Genomic DNA, 7,837 nt, shown 5'->3' on the forward strand with positions numbered 1-7,837 from the left:
TCCTTAATGTTTGGCTCAGCACAAGACAGCTTGATTGAGTCCCCTATTTTCCTCTACATTTTTTTTTTGAGATGGAGTCTTGCTCTGTTGCCCAGGCTGGAGTGCAGTGGCGCAATCTCGGCTCACTGCAACCTCCGCCTCCAGGGTTCAAGCGATTCTCCTGCCTCAGCCTCCCAAGTAGCTGAGACTACAGGCATGCACCACCATGCCCGGCTAATTTTTTGTATTTTTAGTAGTGACAGAGTTTCACTGTGTTAGCCAGGATGGTGTCAATCTCCTGACCTCATGATATGCCCACCTCAGCCTCCCAAAGTGCTGAGATTACAGGCATGAGCCACTGCACCAGGCCTCTACATTTTATCTGTTACAATATCACACATCATGTAGTCTCTAGAAAACTCCACTGTACACTCATGACAATAACAGTGAAAAAGAGAAATAATGACCTAACATTACAATGAAAATAATTTTGACCTTGCAGACCCTCTAAAAAGATCTCAAGGGCCTCCAGGGGTTCATGAATCTCACTTTGAGGACTGCTGGTCTAAACTATCATCATGTTGACACAGTGTCTTAAAATTGTTGGAAGGGTACTACACTTGTAGAAGGCGTTCAGGCGAACAGCTCCCTCAATTCATGGACATGTTTCTGCCCACCTCCTTCTATTCATTCCATTCAGGATGCTGGGCCTTTTTATGACCTCACCTTTGTGTGGGTATTCTCTCTTATCTCTATCAAACTCCCACTCATCCCTCAAATTCCAGTATAAATGCCTGCTCATTGGTCAAGGCTGTCTTCATTCCTCCGGGTATAATTAGGATGCCCCTCTTCTGTGTTTCACACACTTTATTCTTCCTTCTGCAATAGTACTTCCCTTGTTAAATTGAAATTTGTCAGTAAAGCCTGGGCACCATAGAAAGATACCCTCTCTACTAAAAGTTAAAAATAAATTAGCCAGGTGTGGCAGCACGTGCCTTACTCAGGAAGCTGAGGTAGGAAGATCACTTGACCTCAGGAGTTTAGGTTACAGCGAACTATGATTGTGCCTCTATACTCCAGCCTGGGCAATAGAGCAAGACTCTGAGAAAGCAAGAAGAAACAAAGAAAGAGAGAGAGAGGAAAGAAAGGAAGAAAGGAAGAAAAGGAAGGAAGGAAGGAAGGAAGGAAGGAAGGAAGGAAGGAAGGAAGGAAGGAAGGAAGGAAGGAAGGAAAGAAGAAATTTGTTTGCCTCTTCCCTAGTTAGACCAGAAACTTGTTTTTCTGAAGTGTGATTTTAAAAAAAAAAAAAGTTGGTATATGATAAGCATGTAAATTGCTCCGTTTCCAAGTCTCTAGCCAATTGTTGTTTTGTTTTGTTTTGTTTTGAAACAGAGCCTCTCTCTGTCACCCAGGCTTGAGTGCAGTGGTGCAGTTTCAGCTCACCACAGCCTCAGCCTCTGTGTTCAAGCAATTCTCGTGCCTTAGTCTCCCGAGTAGCTGGGACTACAGGCATGTGCTACCGTTCCCAGCTAATTTTCATATTTTTAGTAGAGACGGAGTTTCGCCACGTTGGCCAGGCTAGTCTTGATCTCTTTACCTCGTGATCCACCCATCTTGGCCTCCCAGAGTCCTGGGATTACAGGCCACTGCACCCAGCCATTTCTAATCAATTGTTCTAACAAATATATCAACTCTCCTCTTCCCCATGGTTTTGTGTGAGGCCTTCTTTACCATATGTCAACTTTTTATACATAATAGATTCTAGATCTGAGCTTTTCCACTATTCTTGCAATTTTTGCTTCAACAGCATGTTTTTATTCAAGACCCATGACATTTTAATCTCATTGCTATATAATATGCTTTAGTATCTACTAGAGCTTGTCTTTTTACTGTTCATTGCTCTTCTTCTGAATTTTATTTGAAAATCTGATCTGTTTATGCCTCTAGGTTAACTAGAATAATTTCGTCAGTTGTTTAAGAAATATCCTGCCAAGATTTTAATTGGAATTGCATTTGCCAAAAACAATTTGGGGGAGCAGGGAGAAATATTTACATCTTCACAGTATCTGGATGGCCCATTAAGAAATCTGCTGTCGGGCCAGGTGCGGTGGCTAACGCCTGTAATCCCAGCACTTCGGAGGCCCAGGCAGGCGGATCATGAGGTCAGGAGATTGAGACCATCCTGGCTAACACGGTGAAACCCCGTCTCTAATAAAAATACAAAAAAAAACACTAGCCGGGCATGGTGGGGGGCATCTGTAGTCCCAGCTACTCGGGAGGCTGAGGCAGGAGAATGGCATGAACCCGGGAGGCGGAGGTTGCAGTGAGCCGAGATCGCGCCACTGCACTCCAACCTGGGCAACAGAGCTAGACTCCATCCCAAAAAAGTAAAAAAAGAAAGAAATCTGCTGTCTTTTTTCCCCATTTATTCAGCTTTACAAAGAACACTTCTCATATTTTTGTTTCCTTAACAGTGAAATATTAAAGAGAAATGCTTATGAGCATTATATTTTTTGTTAATAATTCACTTATGATTTATTGAAACTGTGGATGAAATCTTTTTATATTTTCAAGCTAGTCATTGATAATATATTACAATGCTATTTAATTCTATATATCTATTGTATACCTTAATTCTATATATCTGTTGTAAACTGGTCTTTAGAAAAAATGTGTATATATACATATATATATATTTTGAGACAGTCTTGCTTTGTCTCCCAGGCTGGAGTGCAGTGACACAATCATAGCTCACTGCAGCCTCAATCTCCTGGGCTCAAGCAGTCCTCCCACCTCAGCCTCCCAGGTAGCTGGAAGTACAGGTGCACAACACCATGCCTAGCTAATTTGAAAATTTTTTGTAGAGACGGGCTACCACTGTGTTGCCCAAGCTGGTCTTGAACTCCTGGGCTCAAGCAAATCCTCTTGCCTCAAACTTCTGAAGTGCTGGAATTACAGATGTATATCACCACACTCTGTCCTTAAAAAATTTTTAAATAATTTTTCAGTTGATTGCTTTGTTTTTGTGGTTTTGTGTGTTTGTTTGTTTGTTTTTTGAGATGCAGTCTTTCTCTGTCACCCAGGCTGGAGTGCAGTGGCAGGATCTCTGCTCACTGCAACCTCCACCCCACTGGTTCAAGCAATTCCCCTGCCTCAACCTCCCGAGTAGCTGGGATTACAGGCGCACCCCACCATGTCCGGCTAATTATTTTGTATTTTTAGTAGAGACAGGGTTTCACCATGGTAGTCAGACTGGTCTCAAACTCCTGACCTCAGGCCATCTGCCCACCTCGGCCTCCCAGAGTGCTAGGATTACAGGCACCCAGCCTGCTTTGTTTTTTGTTATTATAACTAAAATAGTATTTTCTGTCTTCCTTTAAAATATTTATATTTTTTATTTATGTTTCATGTCTTACTGATGTAGCCCAAGTTTTAAAGCAAAATTAAATAATATTGATATTATTGTTATGACAATATTGATTGATATGATATATCATGTTGATATGATAATATTGATATGACATTCCATTGTAGACTAGTTTCTGGCAAATGCTGATTTAGTTGGAATAAATATCTTTTTAAAAAATTGTGTTCTGGGCTGGGCGTAGTGGCTCACACCTGTAATCCTAGCACCTTGGGAGGCCAAGGTGGGTGGATCACGAGGTCAAGAGATCTAGACCATCCCGGCCAACATGGTGAAACCTCATCTCTACTAAAAATGCAAAAATTAGCTGGGCTTGGTGGCGTATACCTATAGTCCCAGCTACTCAGGAGGCTGAGGCAGGAGAATCGCTTGAACCTGGGAGGCGGAGGTTGTAGTGAGCGAAATCACAGGCACTGCACTCCAGCCTGGGCAACAGAGTGAGACTCTGTCTCAAAAAGAAAAAAAAATGTGTTCTGGCCAGGCGTGATGGCTCACACCTGTAATCCCAGCACTTTGGGAGGCTGAGGCGGGCAGAATGCCTGAGCTTAGGAGTTCGTGACCAGCCTGGGCAACACGGTGAAACCCCGTCTCTACTAAAATACAAAAAAAATTAGCCAGGTGTGGTGGTATGCACCTGTAGTCCCAGCAACTTGAGAGGCTGAAGCAGGAGAATTGCTTTAACCCGGGAGGCGGAGGTTGCAGTGAGACAAGATCATGCCACTGCACTCAGCCTGGGCAATAGAGCAAGACTCTGTCTCAATAATAATAATAATAATAATAATGTGTTCTAAGGATGGCTACTATATAAACAGAACAATAAGTGTTGGCAAAGATGTGGAGAAATTGGAACTCTTGTGTGTTGATGGTGGGAGTGTAAAATAGTACAGCCACAAAAAATTAGAATTCCTGTATGATTCAGCAATTGTACTTCTGGGCATATAACCAAAAGAATTGAAAGCAGGGTCTCAAAGAGATATTTATACATGGATATTCAAGCAGCATTATTCACAATAGCCAAAAGGTAGAAGCATCTTGTGTCCATTGACAGATGAATGGATAAACAAAATGTGGTGTATATATATGAGATGGAATATTATTCCACCTTAAAAAGGAAGGAAATTCTGACACATACGACAACACTGATGAACCTGGAGGACATTATGCTAAGTGAAATAAACCAGTCTTAAAAAGACATATACTGTATGACTTTTTAGATCGGGGTACTTAGAGTTATCAAATTCTTAGAGATAGAAAGTAGAATGATGGTTGCCAAGGGCTGAGGGGAGGGAGGAATGGAAAGTCATTGTTTAATGTGTACAGAGTTTCAGTTTTGCAAGATGAAAAGAATTGTGGAGATAGATGGTGGTGATGGCTGCACTAGAAAGTGAATGTCCTTAATGCCACCAAACTGTACACTTAAAAATGGTTAAGATGGTAAATTTTAGGCTCTGTATATTCTGTTGCAATTTTTTAAAAAGTGATGCTAAAGGCCGGGCGCGGTGGCTCACGCCTGTAATCCCAGCTCTCAGGGAGGCAGAGGCGGGAGGATAGCTTGAGCCCAGGAGTTCGAGACCTGCCTGGGTAATACAGCGAGACCCCGTTCTCCACAAAAAGGAAAAAAAAAAAAAAAAGACAAAAAAAAAAAGTGATGCTAAAGAGGTACCATCTTTTTTATAATTAATTTTTGTTAGAAATGGCTATTGAATTGTATTGACTGATTTTCCCCTTCCAAAAAAGTTGATCTTTTTTTTTTTTTTTTTTTTTTGAGATGGAGTCTCATTCTGTCACCCAGGCTGGAGTGCAGTGGCACGATCTCGGCTCACCACAACCTCTGCTTCCCAGGTTCAAGCAATTCTTCTGCCTCAGCCACCCGAGTAGCTGGGACTACAGGCGTGTGCCACCATGCCCGGCTAGTTTTTGTATTTTTAGTAGAGACGAGGTTTCACTATGTTGGCCAGACTGGTCTCAAACTCCTGACCTTGTGATCCACCCGCCTCCGCCTCCCAAAGTGCTGGGATTACAGGTGTGGGCCACCATGCCCAGCCAAAGATGATCATTTTTACATTTGATCTATAGTTTTACAGTAGTATATTAATAGGCTTACTTATTGAATTTTTCTTATATTATTGATATGCGTAGCACAACTATAGTGAGTTTTTCTTTCATTATGTTGTTTAATTACATCTGCTAATGTTTTAGTTTCGATTTTTCATCTATATCTACCTGATATAGCCCATTTCGTCAGCAGTATCAAATGAGCTTACATTAAATGATTCTAAACTCCCATTTTACCTTCCCTTACCCTCTTTTATCTTCCCTTTTATGATAATTCCAGGAAATTTACTCAGGCCAAAGGATACTTATGCTCAAAGAGAGAAAACCAGAATGCCAACTAAGTCAGTATGGGAGTCTATGCTGTTTGTTTGGTTGTTAGTTCTGTTGCTTCATCTGCTGGTGTCCCCGGCAGCCTTACTCATGTGTGTTCTCTTGTTTAGCAGTAGCTCCTCTGGGCAAGAGAAGGAGGGACTGAGAAGATCTGCTCCTGAAAGGATTAGTATTCAAACACTCTCCCTCCACCAGCAGCAAGAGGGCAAGATGGACTCAAAGGCTCACTTGGACTAAATCCTTCTCCCCTGTTCTCCAGGTCCCAAGTTCCCCCTACTTCAAGATGATTGGATGCAAGCATACCCATTGCTTTGCCCCATGGGCCCATAGTCAGTTCCAGAAATGAGCATGTTTATGACTTCCAGTCTTCCCCATGATGCTTACAGTCTCCATACTGCATATTTTCATGTGTGAGATTGCTTTCCAATATTATTCTTGAAAACTTTCTCAGTCTCTGCCTGACTTACTGGTCCAGTCAGGTTTTTTACTCTATGTTTTATCAATTTTGATAATATATATTTTTATAGAAAATTGCCTATTTCATTGATATTTTTCAAATTATTATTACTACTATTATTTTGAGATGGAGTCTCGCTCTGTCACCCAGGCTGGAGTACAGTGGTACAATCTCAGCTCACTCTAACCTCCGCCTCCCGGGTTCAAGCGATTCTCCTACCTCAGCCTCCTGAATAGCTGGGATTGCAGGCGTGCACTACCACACCCGGCTAATTTTTGTATTTTTAGTAGAGACAGGATTTCACCATGTTGGTCAGGCTGGTCTTGAACTCCTGACCTTGTGATCCTCCCACCTTAGCCTCCCAAAGTGCTGGGATTACAGGCGTGAGCCACTGCACCTGGCCTCAAATTTATTTGTTAATGTATGCTTGTGCTGTCAGCACTCTGGGGCAAATGTGAGTTTCTTCTGAGCGCGAGGATAAAATAATCTACTGAGAATTAAACTGCAAACCCAACTCAAAAGGATCATAGTAGAGATGTTTGAAGATTGTAATTGTTGTTTTTAGTGTGTGGGCCTCTTTGAGGGTCTTATGAAGCCTGTAGATTCTCTCGTCAGAAAATTGCAAAAACTGGATGTAAAGCTTTCCATCTAGTTGAGAAACTTCCTGTATCTCCCAGAACCTGTCTGCAGACCATGGATCCATGTCCCTGAGCTCTGTAACTAAAATGATGGAGCCACTCCCAGGACTGCCATTGTTCATTTGACTTTTGAATGCACTGACCTATCTGAAACAAGCCAGTGTCAATCATAAAGAGGGGAAGGTTGGTTCTCGTAGAAGCAGAATCAAAGGAGAGTCAGAGATGCAGTGATCAGCAGTGTTCATCTCAGCATGGTCCAGGGGATAGGCAGTTTCAGTGGCTGAATTTCACATATGCTGGTCTAGCTGACAAGGTGATCCTTATTGTAAAGTGAACGTTTTTATCTAGTTTACATTCTTCACAAGGATATCTTGTTATTAAATGCTCAATTTATCTAACAGACTTCCTTTGTTGTGAGTTAATATGATTGGGCTGTTTTCCAGCCTCAGTTATGTTTCTCATTTTTAATTTATAAATTGGTACTTAGATTTATACATCAGTCTTATGAACTTGGCTATTGTGAGTCTGCCTGTGAGAAATGGCTCTGAGACAAAAATCAGCATTCTGAGATGCAAAACCGAGCACTTGATAAATCAACCAAATGAGGATAGGGAATGCTGCCCCATAATGCCTCTCAGGGAACATCCCACTGGGTTCATTCAGGCAGGACATCTAACAGCATTATTGTGATGACCAGGCTAGCTATCCTCAACACATAGAACTATCCTACACCTAATCATATAGCCTTTTCTTCATTCTAATTGTAGTTATTCCTGCTCCTTGACTAGGATTCAAAGGATTATCTGTTTACATTATCTTTTTAAAAACATTTCGGGCTGGGCGCGGTGGCTCACACCTGTAATCCCAGCACTTTGGGAGGCTGAGGTGGGTGGATCACGAGGTCAGGAGATAAGATCATCCACGCCTGTAATCCCAGCACTTTGGGAGGCCGAG

The sequence above is a fragment of the Colobus angolensis genome, unplaced genomic scaffold (assembly GCF_000951035.1).
Source record: "Colobus angolensis palliatus isolate OR3802 unplaced genomic scaffold, Cang.pa_1.0 Scaffold172, whole genome shotgun sequence".
Taxonomy (NCBI): Eukaryota; Metazoa; Chordata; class Mammalia; order Primates; family Cercopithecidae; genus Colobus; species Colobus angolensis.